Below are 14,078 nucleotides of genomic sequence, written 5' to 3'. Positions count from 1 at the left end.
ATGCTTATCCCGTAAGAAGGACCTACTAAGAAGGACCTAAACAAAACCACTGAAAACAAAGACAAGTCCCCAACACACACACAAACATTCCCCCGGGCCCAACTTTCCTCCTCTCTTTCAAATTACCAGCACCTTTACCTATCACTTTCTTTATGCCCAACAAACCTCTGGAATATATCATAAAAATGGGAAGATGTGAGACAAAATCTTATAAAGGATTGGAGAAACAGCTCAGTAAGAAAGAATCCAAAGAATCCATGTGTTTGAATGCGCATGAAGTTATGCTATAAAGAAGGGAAGAAAAATCTCCTGAAGAGCTCCTTTTTAAAAATTTTTAAGTGGAATCAAAATGGACTTGTATCAAATTATTATTGTCTAGATATTATTCACTTAAGGAGAGATTCCTGATGCTACTTTAAAAGAAAAAAAAATCAACATAACTCCCCCATGATGTAAGCATTTTCAAAGCTCCCTTCAAAAACCACAAACATATTTTGTGCCTTTTTTGCACCCCACATCGTCCCAGAAAATCTACAGTGGTCCTTACACAGATCCCCAATTTTAGAAAGCTGTGTGCATGTGTTTCTCTTGTCACGTTTGTTATCTATACCAAATGGACATATGTGCAAGCACCCGTACATGTGTATCCAGCTAAAGGTTTTTCACGCATAGACGAGCTTCTAAATAACCCACGATGTCTAAATTCAGGACCCCTTGCTTTATCAATCCACAGCTTGCCCACTCCTGGCCAGAGCCTGTGTTTTCAGGGTCACGGATATATCCATAATCTGCATCTTTGTGCGCTCTGTACCAGGGTTGGTAATAGGCAGCTTTCTCTGCCTCTCTCTCGGCTTCCCCAGCACGACCGCATCAGCACTAGTATCAAATTAACTCTCCGACTTTGAAACTTATTGATCTGCTATTAAGACACCAGTGAACTTGATGAAATGAGTGCTGTAGGTGCAGTCATGACTTCAAAGTCTAGCACAGCCACATAAAGCAAGCGCCTTTGATCCTAACTCGGATCTACTGAGGGTTTAAAGCCCAGCTCTCCCTAAGCTGCCCTTCACTCTCGTCATGTCTGATGTCTTACCAACTAGTGACTTGATAATGTTAATAATGCAAATTTTACAAATGATTTTTACAATGGCAAAATTAATTATACGAATTGATGCTTCTTTCAATAGGGGTTTCTGCATTTCTCTCCCTAAAACATAACAATCAGAACAATTGTGGCAAAGAAGGGATACGGGGCCAGGTAATTCCGGACAACATTTTACTGTCTTCTTTCTCCTTTCCATTTTATCCTTAAAACTAAAATAGTTAAGTAGAAATTTGGTTAATAATCTTAGTAACCTTTATTCTATAATTCTCTAATCCTGGTAAATATCTACTATGGAATAGAAGTAACCTCCTTTCTATACAAGGCTTCTATGTTTACATCATGAGTCAGTACAAAATCTTTATCTTTGTGTAGGATTTCTTCCTGATAGTTACCAACAACCCAGGGTAGAGTTACAGGGTTTTGTGCCTTCCATTACTTTGTTTTCAATTAGGCATTATCTGAAATGGTACACAGTCAAGAAATCAGAATGTACCAGAGATTCTGTGACAAGAAAAATTTAAATACGCACACTCTCTCTCAATCCAGCGAAGCAAAACTTTTAATCTACCATTTTTTTATCACCAAAGAATGTACCTTTAAGCACAGAGTGATTTTACAAATTCCTTCAGTAAATATTTTGAATCATTCATATTAAAAAAGGAGTTTCAGATTTGAATTCTCTCTAAAAAGAAAGGTAAACCGTGCCGAATCTCAGTTTCACTGAGGAGTTAGGATTTAGGTAATATGAACGGTTATTATATTCTACGTGAAAAAAAAAATGATCACACATATGACCAAAATAGCAAAATTTGAGCAGAATTGCATCTTGATACTCTGGTGAAGAATCAATATCTGAGAACAAATCCTTGGCCAAGAGGTTATTCTTTTGTGTTGATTTTGGACAGAAGAATGTCAGTAGTTCAGAGTAAAATACACTCTACTAATAGAAGCTTTATGTGTCCCTTTTGATTTGCAGTATGTTATGTAATGTTTGTGGTCCTGCTGTTCTGAATCCATTCATATAGGAAGAAACTAAGAAGTGACACTGGATACATTTTACCTAATGAACAGTACAAAGTGTTTTCCTCCTTCCAAATGTCAGGTCTGCCCCCACCCCAAAATAACAAAACATAAAGAAGTTTAAAAGGACCATGATTTTAACACTTGCCTTCATTCTAGTGTGTGTGAGTGTGTGTGTGTGTGTGTGTGCATGATCCAATTAGTTTGTTTTCCAATTCAATCGTAATAATAAAATTTAGGTAGTAGTAACTTTGTTAGTGTTTTCCCTCCTCCCACCCACCCCCCAATGTTGATACTCACTTAACCTACTTGCAATTCTAAAGAAGTCAACACTTGATTGTGACAACGTTCAAAAGAATTTCCTCTGCCACTAGCACAGTAAAAAAACTTTCACCAATTAGTGCAGGAAAAAAGGAGGGAAAAGCCACAGTGCTGGCGCTCAAAGACCCAGGCCTTGCGGCAAATCTGTCATGTCGAGAGGATTGATCAACAGGACGGCAATTTCTAATGGCATGTTGTCATGAAAAGTCAGCCACAGGGAGCCACCTGCTTTGCTCCTCACAGACAGCTAGGAAAGGAAGGAAGGAAGAGGGCGGGAGGGGGAGAAGAGGGGAAATGCTCTCCATTCCTACCCCTGCCAGTTCCCTTTTGCTAACAATTTTGGTAAAGGTAGCATGATTTTTCATTCGGTTGAAATATGTCAAGTCTCCAATCATATTACCCTTCCTCTAAGAGAACTGTGGTTTGAAGGCTGACTCTTTCTTTTTACCTCAATCCCTTTTTCCCCCATTTTGAGAAGGGATTGAGTACCTTTATTATACCATACTCCTTTCCCCTTTTTGTCAACCAGTACTCTTTAGATCAGGGGACATCTATTATGGCTTTAAATCAACAAGGAGCATCTTCACTTAATAAAATCCAAGTTTGGAAGATTCTGGAAGACGAAAGAGATACAGTGACACCATCAGGTGTTATTTTTCTAAGCCAAACGTTTAGCCAATTGAACATATGTGCAAGTGCTGTTGGCCTCAGATGTCATGGGGCTCTATCTAGTTGAGAAATAGCTCTGAAACTAGGTTTTATAAGCTGTGACCCAATCCGTTATAATCTACTCTGGCAAAAGTCATGCAGATAGCTCTTCTTTTTTTTCCTGTACATTTTCTTATGCTCCGTGCAACTCAATATTTTATAACAATTTCCAACTTACCCTTGAAAACAGAAGATGTCTGCCTTTGAATACTCCTCTAGAATGTACTGTTTTCTTGGTACCCAAGACTCTGATTACCAACCACTCCAAAGAAAAGGACATTCCTTCCTCTTCCAAATGCCCTACTCAATGGCTCTCTAGTCATTTCAAATAAAGCCAAAGCAGATTATTAGTACCACAAGATACTCTCTAACAGTATTACTCCCCCCAAATGTCAAGCTCTTCAAGGATACTAGAGGGACTCAACACAAAATCACAAGATTTGAAAAAATGCTTTCCCGTAGACCTGATCTTAGAGAGTTGATTTGGTTCCTCTCCATAAAGGCTGGTAACACAAAGGCCATCTTCACCGTCTCTGTGAGGATAGTCCAAAATATCGCTGTGACCTACTGTCCCTGGCAATTTTCATACTTTAAACACTCACAAATATACTCACCCCTCAATCTACTTTGAACAAAAGAAAAAAGTCAAATAAAAGTTAAAGAACTTTTAAGTTCATGAAACCAAACCCCACTTGGCATGCAAATCACGTACTGTAACCTTTTATTGGCGGGGCCTCTGGTCTCATCAGTCGATGAAATTCTCAGCCCGCGGCAACAGCTTAGCCGAGGGACACAGACCAATGAGAAAATATTCATTGTGTTAGCATTTCAAATGGCGAGAAAGGAAGAAGAAGCGCTAACTGATCACTGCCCGTGGAATTAATTGGATATTCCAAGAATAATGTCTCTCACTGAAGATCCTTGGAGGCTGAGCGCTGGTCGAGATCACATTTTGTGCGGCGCCTTCAAAAAGAGGCCGCTTGGGGGTACTGGACATATTAGGGTTTTAGCGCATTTCCCTAAAGGCCAGAAGATAATCAGATGCACTGAACCAAACTCAACTAATCCAATCCATAATTATACACACAAATCCAATAAACTTTGCCACGTTACTGGAAAATTAAACTATTATATTAAACTTTCAATAACTTACCAAAAAAACTCTAAGGGGCACCATGGCTAAAATGTTTCCTTTGGGGGTCAGGGACCGGTGGCCAAGAACGTTACTATTTTTTTTTGCTTGCAAGTTATAGCCTTCTGTTATGCTCGAGGACTGATCTTAGTGCCAACTCGGTTTCTTTATTCAAAGAGGGATTTGCGTTTCGGCTTTATTGCACATAACCCAAGCATTTGCAATGACCCTGACCGATATTAGTATATCTTTCCTTAAGACACATCTTAATCTAACCTTTTTAAGACTCTTTTGCTTTCAAACTCAAAACAGCATAAAAAATAAGCATTGTTGGTGGCACTGGGAGCCTGAACTGAGGCCCTGGCGTGGTCCAGAGCAATAGCCTCCTGGATAAACAGCTGCTGGTGAAACTAAGTAACCATCGGAGACCAAAAGGTAAGGAGGGAAAAATGAGATTAGGAACTTTCCCAAATGTTCCATCTCTCCTATCGACCACTGGCCTAGCGTGAGGTGTCAATTTTGACTCCAAAGAATTCGCAGCGGTCCCATTATGCAGTCTCTGCTCTCATTGTAAATTCTGTCAACGAAGTCAATCTTATTAACTTCCGCACTGGTTCACACATGACATTTTCTTCAATTTTCTTGCTGACATCAAAAACATCAATTAGCAGCCCGAAAATAGGAAGGAACGAATGACAGCGCCTGATAACGTCGACTATTTGAAGCCAAGGGTAAATCTATTCTCCAGTTCTGAATGCGTTCATTACAATTGCATTTTCAAAGAAGACCTCCAAATAGCAAAGAGAATTAAATTTATCATCTAGAAATGCCTAGAAATTGTTTTTTTAATCCTATGTCTATCTCTCAATCCCAGAGCGTAATACAAAGTATCGCAATTGAGTTTTATGATAACATGCCCCAACTTTAATAGAAAGTTTATAAAATATGCAGCCTGGACCACACTTATTATCAAATAGCAACTACAAGGCTTGGGAAAAAAATTCCCCCAACAGATTGCAGCCTTGCCTTGTAGGGTCCATCCATTTTCCTGGGCTGTCACTTTATGCCAGGCAAACATGTAGGTGAACACACACGAACACACACACGCGGACGGACACACACACCAGGCAACCAACTGGTTGAAAAGTTTTTTAAAATGCAAGAGAAAAGGTAACTAAGGTCTACTGTTCAAACCCAAAAGTTTTAAAGCAATCAACACTCTCTCTCCTAAATTGCAATTGTCTTACTACCCACATAGCGTCCTCCTTTTTAAGAAACAAGTTGTCAAATAAAATCTCCACCGACCCAACACTGACTACCCCAAGATATATGTAAGCCTTGTCCAAACAGTCCAAGCCAGGGACAAAACAATTACTCATCTGCCCGATGTGCCCCACCTGATTATCACCCGCTTCCCTCTTATTGACTTTTTCCCTCCAAAATCAAATAAATAAATAATAAAAATGTCAAGTGTTCTCCCCCTGAACAGGAAAATTGAAGTGCCCATGAATAAATCCTATAACCCATCTGCTGGGCTGCGTCCAGCGAATCTGAAAACGGTTGGGGATGGACGGAAAGACACGGCCCCCCAAAACTTGGTTTTCCCAGTCTTAAGAGGAAAGCTGTTATTTATTTTATTATTTATTCATGGGGGCAGGGGGGGCGCGGTGCGAGCAGGCGAGCGTGGCCGCTTTGCGAGGCACCGCTTGGTGCGGAATCGCATCTCCCGGGGAGGGAGGGGACGCGGCGCCCGAGCTGCCCGGGACACACCTCGGACTCCTGGCGGAACAGAAAGAGCAGCCACCCCTGGTAAACAGATCGCATTCCTGCGGCCCATTGATTTTTTGATCTTTTGACATTTTTTAGTTGCTTCCATTCCCTTCCTTGTCTTTTCTTCAATGTCACAAAAGACAAAAATGTCTAAACAATTGAGGGCAGAGATATCTATTAGCTGTCATTCTGCTGTTTTCCCGGCATTGACTAAGCGCGCACCGCAGAGAATGCCGAGAGCTGGTAAGATGACAAATTATATCATTTTTTCCCCCTTAAATAAGGATAATCATATTCCAATGCCTTGGCTTCTCCTAGCCAACCGAAACATGCTGGGAGAAAGGGGAAAGAAATCTCATTGTATCCTTTTCTGCAATTTCTATTATGTTAGCTACTATATTTGTTGGGGAAGGAAGAAAAGATTGAGAGGAGAAAATCCCTTCAAGGGAACGTAGTAACATATTTCAGGTTGTAGCATCTGAGAAGCAAAGCAGATCTTCCCGATTATTTTCCCCTAAGAACTGCTTCGATAGTGCAAGTACCACATTAATAAAAGAAACAATTTGTTATACTTAAGGATGAAAGACTCGGAAAGGATGATCTGATGTCCCCTTAGTTGTGTTCCCCTGAAGACAAGCAAAGCCATTCTTTCAAAGCAGTTAAATTGTAGATTTGAAGTACGGCCAACCTCAACTTTTCAAACCTAAAATCTGAAACTTCTCATTCCTATAAATAATGCCCTGACAGGAATGCTTTAAAAATTATTTCAAACGGGTTCTCTCTGCTTGTGATTTGACTGCAACGAACATGTTGTACATCTACGATTTCAAAGTTAGAATTCAAAACACACTCGTCCTGCGCTTTCCTTCAAAACCAATAATCAACGATTTATGGACAAGAAGGCTAAAATGGATCAACTTTACACTTACATTTGAGAAGACTAATGATTTTCTTTCAAGGAAGCAGTGCATTAGGAGCATTAGTTTCCAACATGTGTTTTTGTATGTAATAAAAATATTAAAATGTTTGTGTTAAAAAATCAATTTGCTAGAAACTATTTTATCACAAGGAAATGAATTTTAACCCTTTTTAAAACGGGCCCTAATTTGAAGGGTGTACTTTTTTAAAAAAAGAACTTTCAATTTAGAGTAGCTACCTCATAATTTTATAAACAACTCTTTCAGAAATATGCAAAGGAATCTCCTGATTTAATCTGTACTTTTATTTCTATTCTATTTCTATAGATTGCTACTTGACATTTAACACATAGTGTTTATTTTTCTATTTTCAACGATGCCTTTGACAGAGACAAAGTATTTTAAGATACTAGTGTGTGCCTGTACTTTTACAATTCAAGGGAAAACAGTAATGAGGTGTAATGTTTGGATTGCAAGTGATAAAAAAAAATAACTAATTCAAATTCAGGAGGAACAAAGCCCTATTATATTTTTAAGAATTGTATGAAATCTCCCAATAATACTTCAGGTGTCCAATTTGTGATTTTCAAATCTAGATTCAAACCAGCAAATACAAGAACAGATTTATAAACTCAAAAAGGGGAAGGGGAAAAGGGGGGGGGGAGAACATGATAAATTAAATTTTTCACCAAACTATCAAGATAACATATGTTTGCAAACATAATCAATTTGATCTTTTTGCTCTTTGGATAAACTAATTTCTGCACTGATGTCAGCTATATACATCAAGATTTTCTTAGTAGACCACGCCATAGCAAAATAGATTCAAACATTTTTAGTAAAACAGGACCAAACTTCTTTATATCATCCCACAATTATAAAAGACAAGTAGCGCCAAGGATCTTTCTCCATGCCCTTTCTCCATGCCTATGTGTGTGTGTATGTATACATATACAGAGATAAAACGTTAGGGGTTTTTTGTAGGTTTATGAAATACAGTCGGACATTAAAGCAAATCATTTAAGGGGATAAGGCAGTGGGGAATCACAAGAGGCAAGCAAGCAAACATACACACACACACACACACACACACACACACACACAACTGACCACAGGTTGCGGACGGGATGGTCGGTAGTTGTGGTTTTTAAAACCGCGCGCTGTCCTTGAAACGGAGGCCGCACACAGCTCCATTAGATACAGATCCAGTGCTCTTGATCTATTATTTACAAAGAAAAACCCTTCACTGCTTAAGTGCCCCCTCTACTTCAGCCCTTCCATTTCAACAGCATCAAACAACTTGGAGGGGGGGGTTGACACACAAGATACAACAACTTGTGTTCATCACAACGTTCATGCAAGTCAAAATTCCACTTGGATGGGAAAAAAAATTTAGAATAACCTGAACACAGGGTGTCGGCTAAATGACAAACAAACGAGAGGGTTGCTCTGAAAAATGGATTGTCATTTTCCAATAGGCGACGTGAGGTTTTATAATCAGTGTCTAAGAGGAATTTCTACTGGGAAAGAATGGGAAAATTTTCAGGAAAACTCTTTTTACCTCAAGGATGTGAAGAGTGTTTTCAAAACGTATATTTGGTATGGAATTCCTTAATTATCAAGTCTGCTCTTTGAGTCAAACTGCATTCGATCTAATTAGTACGCTTAGATCTCACCTTCATGCTGAACTTTAAACTCTCTGAAGCCAATTAAAAACTATTTAAATGAATATTAAAAGGATTCCTGTGATCATCTCTGACATGAGAGAAAACATGCTTTTCAGCAAAAAATGGGTTTACACAGCATGCCTACATTTCACAAAATATTTGAATTGAGTTTTGCATTTAATCTGTCTATTACCCTTCTTCAGTGCTACCATCCGATGCTCTTCCTTGGCTGTTTTATCATCCTTGTTCAGCCATATCCACCGCCAATACAGTTTTAACTGCAATTAGAACTGTTTTATTATTCAGTGCTCTTCAATTTTCAATGACTTATTAAGATTTACTAGAAGGTACCCATTTCCCACTCTCATTTTGATGCACTATTGAATTGGGCACATCTGGCTATGTACTAGTAAAAGTTGGAATTGGGAAAAAAAAAATTCCTTAGCAATTTCCAATTTGATGAGGCACAGCATCCTAACACCGCAGTCAACATCAAGTTAAATGCGCACACTCTCCCTCTCCCCATCCAGGCCTTGAAATAGCTTTTTGAGAATTAATAAATTATTCTGTTTGCTTATGAAATTAAATGCTCCCATGCAAAGCCGTTACAATTAACACCACTAAATGTGTTAGGTTATACTAAAGAAATCCTCACAGTATAATTATATCAATGAGTCATTTAACTCACATATATTAATTCAATTTATCTTCATTTTGCACTGTGTGGACTGATGGATTGTCATCATTAGAAATGACAAAGCTCCACACTGGAAGAAAACACAGACCTGCTAACGCTATGACTTCCTGCAAGACCACACATCATTGCCTCCACTAAGGGTGTCCACAAGTTATCAAGGGATGCATGTATTCTCTGCTAAGGACCAAGAAGTCAGGGCTTCTGATCAGGATGCAAAAAAGTGCTCAACCACAATCTCTAAAACCTATATGCCAGTCAATAAAAAAACAAAAACAAAAACCTCCCATACAGAAATCACAATGATAATATGTCCTAAGAACATGAATCATACTTTATTTTTGGTATTAGAGAAAAACTCTAGAAAACACTCCTTGGGAAAATGCTACATAACAAATATCATTTCCCCCAACCATGCAATCTACTGATAAACGTTCCTGAAGAAAGAGAGAGAGAAAGAGAGAGAGAGAAGCCAAAGCAAACATATTAACTAAGAGAGCCCAGCTGGAAATACGGTCAATAAAGAAGACGTTACCAGGCAAAGCAATTCCAGGACTGTTCATCAGGATTTCCTTCTGAAAACTCATAGGATTAGAGAGGTCATGATTAAAATTTTAAGAACTATTGAGACCATATTTGACCTGTAACAGATGATGATCAAGCTAAACCCACCCTGATGGCCATCCTAGGTTTCAAAAATGGAATCATGGTGGGAAATTCGAGGCTAAGTGACTGGCTTTGCATTTGATTCTTAAAAGGCTGAGCTTTAGATTGAACATCTTAAAATATCTGGCTCAATTATTTAAGTTCCCCCTTCCTCTTAAAAAGAGATCCTTGGCCCAAGTCAAGTAGAAAAAAATTCATGGGTTTAAGATGCCCATAATAGGATCATTTATCTCTAGCTTCTCTAATTTGGACAGTGGGGAACAAAGGAAATTAATTTTTGTTTCCTTAAATGCTGGTGGGAAAGAAGAGAGAGACCACAAAGCTCTTGGAGACTAGAAGTGTGTGCAAGGACTAGCAAGAATGCAGGGTCACACGTTCTAAAAGGGGGCACACCTCCTTTCTCCAGGCAAAGTTACCAGCCACACAGAGCCCCCTTGAAGAGAATGCATCAAGCCAGCCATGGCATCCAGCCCAGGTCAACCCTCCTTCGAGGGGGGATGCCCTATTCCCTCTGATTCAACTCTTCACAGCTGCTGACCAGTTCCTCAAGTCCTGGGGGGCCAAAACCAGCACATCGAGCTTTCATAAGATACAAGTTGTAGATCTGGTCAAAATGAAAATATTTCAAAATAACACACTTTTGGGGATTTTTGCACTCATTTGTTAGAAAAGGACCGGCTCTTCCACTGAACTACAGAAACGGATGCTGAAGAACCCACAAGCTGTCAGGGTTTTACTGGCCTGACAAGACAGACCTGGATGGCCAGCGCTTGGGGTTGGTTTCCGGTTATAGAACCAAAAGACTCCTGTCACCCATATGGCCTCTAATTAAGTACTATTGCAGCGATATGACAAAAGTAGGGAATCTGCTTTACAGAGAACTGTTGAGTCTCTGCTAGAACCAAGAGTAGAAATTAACAAATGAATTGGAAGGGGAAGAAGTCATTTTCTCAATAGCAATGACACATAGAAACTTGCCAGAAAAGCATAATAAAGGAAAAAGACTTAAAAAAAATAAAGAGAGAAGGATCAAAATATATGGACACCTGCCTTTATCACCTCATATGCTTAAAATACATGTATTGCTCACCTCTACATAAAGACAACCTTCCATCGAAACATTAGAGGGAAGAGGAAGGGGACAGTGTAGGACAGCATGATCCTCTGAAATCCCTGGGTTTTCATTAACAAATAAATGATGTTTTTGTGGACTTTGAACCTTTGCTTTTCATAGCAAGTTTAGCCACAGTGCCAGGGAAAGTCATCCAAACCCAGTAAGTGGATTTAAACTCAGTATACTATGTAAGCATGGAGACTTAATCATGCCCTTTACAATCCATGTGTGCTTCTGAAAAGTGCACAACACACTCAAGCCCCAAGCTGGTGCCATAGGTAATTGCAGGGCGAAGGGGAGGGGATTTTAAAGGCAGGTAAGTCCTTCAGAGCCCTTCATGTCACTTGCTGGATGCTGATAAATTTACCACTGGCACGATACTGGTGCTGGACGCCAAGGAAGAAAGGGGTGTGTGTGTGTGTGTGTGTGTGTGTGTGTGTGTACACATACCTGGCCCTTGCCTTTTTTATAGACAAGATGGCCTCTACCTCTTTCCTAAGCAACTTGTAAACACACCCAGAGGCTAGCATACAATGGGCACAGCCAGCAAATAATAAGGTAAAATTAAATTATGTCATGCCTCCACCACAGCTACGCCCATTGGCTGTCTCCTGAAGCACCGGGCCAATGCTCCTGCCATGGTGCGGTGAGGAGCAGAGTTGGGAGTGCAAGCTTGCTCCTCCGCATTAGGCACAGATGGAAAGCATGTTGCAATCCCCGCCTAAAGCAGACTGTGAAACTGGTTTCAAATGCAACCAAGCATCTTACTACAGTCTGGACTGTGGTGGTATTTTTTTTTCAAAACCATCTTGTTTTCGTCTAGCACCTTTCTTCAAGGAAGTTTAGGAGGGACTATTTCTCATAATCAAATAAAGTCTTACGTGACAACAGCCTCCTTTTATAGGCAGAAAAACAAACACACTCAGAGGATTTAGAACTTACTCGAGATTAGATGGTTATTAACTTGAGCAAATGGAAAAGAGAACTTATTGCTGCAGTTGTCGTGAACACAGTAGAAATCTTCCCTACATTCTTCCCATTCACTGATTCTATCAATACTGATTCACTGTCTATTCCATGGTCTAGGCACTAGGGATAAATCAGTGAATGAAACACAGAAAAGTCCCTGTCTTCAGGAAGCTTGCAATCTAGAGGGCAATGATTACAACCGTCCAAGAGCTAACAGATGCACTCCTGGAGTCCCTTGATGGTATTTGTATACTCCAGTCAAAGTCAACTAACTTCAAACAGAAACCAGTTCTGTATAACATAACTACCCAGGCCAATGTTCAATGCCAATAACTCTGTCCCCTGAAAAATATAAATGAAAAGCTTGCTTTATATGCTAGAGAAGTACAAGTTTTTAATCACCCCTCTTTGTAGTTTTAAAAGAATCCCAAATACTAAATTATGCTGTCAAATCATCTTGAGATGAACAGCTATTTGCACCAGAGGTCAAAGAACATCACAGACTTGGGAACATGGTGTTAACAATTGGATGCTGTGTTTTTCACACCATCCATAACTTGAGCTGTTGGCTGTTTTGTCTGACCCATAAAGTTGGCCAAGTTAGTCTATGCTTGGGACAAAACATCACTGGTGCTCATGAAGCAATCATGAATACCAATTAATACTAATTTGGACTTCTTCTCTTTGACCCAATACACAGCACGGGGCTTTCCAATACTTCCGAACCTAATTCCAGGGCTATATAAACGACAACTCCTCAAACAACTGGCGTGGACTCAACGTTTTTAGCTGCTTTCCCAACTATAAATTAGGTAAAATATATAGATGTTGAGCTCATGAGTCAGCAACTAGAATCTACCTCACCCTTCACTATAATTTCGGGGCAGCCATGCTTATATGGAAAACAGCTTCCTTTACCGAAAATGTGTGTATATTCCATGGTTACCACCATGTCTTAAGTACAAACATACAGAACAAATTAAGCACCGGGTACATGCTCAAGAAATGCTTGTTGTGGGAATTTATATATAAAAACATTACAACTAGAGTACTTTTCAGGGTAAATTTTTTTCTTAAAAAACAAAACAACAACAACAAAAAAACCCTCCAATAATTTCAGAACATTTCAAAGAATATGTTAGGATCATAAATTCTTTAAATATAGTTTCTAAATAAATAAATAAAGTTTTCTAAAACTGATTTTTTTTACAACTGTCACATTGTGATGGTCAGATGAAAAAGGTATCTGAAGTTCGTGTAACAACTAAGTTCATTTTTATCTAAAAAGATACACTTTTCTAAAAATGCATACTTAACTCTGAGATCATACAGATCCATTAAGAACCGATTCCTCTAAGAGTTTCTTAAATTCAGGGGAAGAAGATCACAATTACAATGCTCGTTTTAAAATGAGAAGACTAATATCTTCATTTCTAATGTCTTCAACATTTTCTAAACCTGTCTCTTTAGTGGCTTCAACAAGTGTATTTTCAAAGTGTTTAAGCACAGCAAAGCTAATTTCTGTGTGAAATTTATTATAGTCGTCAAGCAGGAGTAATTTAGAAGATCTATAAAATGTATTCTGATGTAAACCTCTGCTTAATTAGAATATCAAAATTATCAAACAGCAAAACCAACCACACATCTATTTCAAAAGATAGACAAGAGATACACGGCATCTAGGCCTCTAGTTTACTAGGGCTGCCTGGGGGCTTAACTTTATAGCCCTGGACCATTGTATGACCCCAGGTTCAAGGATGCCTAACTTGTTCTCCAGCCTTTCATATGCATCTCCTTTAAATCACACAACTCTCTCTCCTCGGTGCAGAGACCAGTCTCTACTTTCACAGATGCCAAAGCTGAGGCTCCCAGGGAATAAAACAGTCTCCCCGGGATGACATAGTATGTGGCAGGGTCTAAGTCTGCACTCAGGACTTCTTACCCTTCCTAGATGCAAGCCTAGATCCTCCTCATATCAACACTATATAGCAGAGG

The 14,078-nt window shown here is 39.2% G+C and overlaps 1 protein-coding gene and 1 long non-coding RNA gene across 21 annotated transcripts in view; one reads left to right on the top strand and one right to left on the bottom strand.

Annotated features, from left to right (window-relative positions):
• The window catches only part of LOC119866591, a 2,472-nt gene extending 243 nt beyond the window's left edge, over positions 1-2,229 (top strand). Inside the window, exons 2-3 of the long non-coding RNA XR_005380622.1 lie at positions 1,188-1,258; positions 2,082-2,229. This is a non-coding gene — a long non-coding RNA (uncharacterized LOC119866591). The remainder of the gene's footprint in view (positions 1-1,187; positions 1,259-2,081) is intronic.
• TCF7L2 (transcription factor 7 like 2) overlaps positions 1-14,078 on the bottom strand; it is a 197,252-nt gene that overhangs the window by 40,970 nt on the left and 142,204 nt on the right. The gene's annotated exons all lie outside the window — the stretch shown is intronic.

Source organism: Canis lupus, chromosome 28 (assembly GCF_011100685.1).
Source record: "Canis lupus familiaris isolate Mischka breed German Shepherd chromosome 28, alternate assembly UU_Cfam_GSD_1.0, whole genome shotgun sequence".
Classification (NCBI taxonomy): domain Eukaryota; kingdom Metazoa; phylum Chordata; class Mammalia; order Carnivora; family Canidae; genus Canis; species Canis lupus.
Note: the sequence above shows the minus strand (reverse complement) of the source record. Positions and strands in the feature narration are given on the sequence as shown.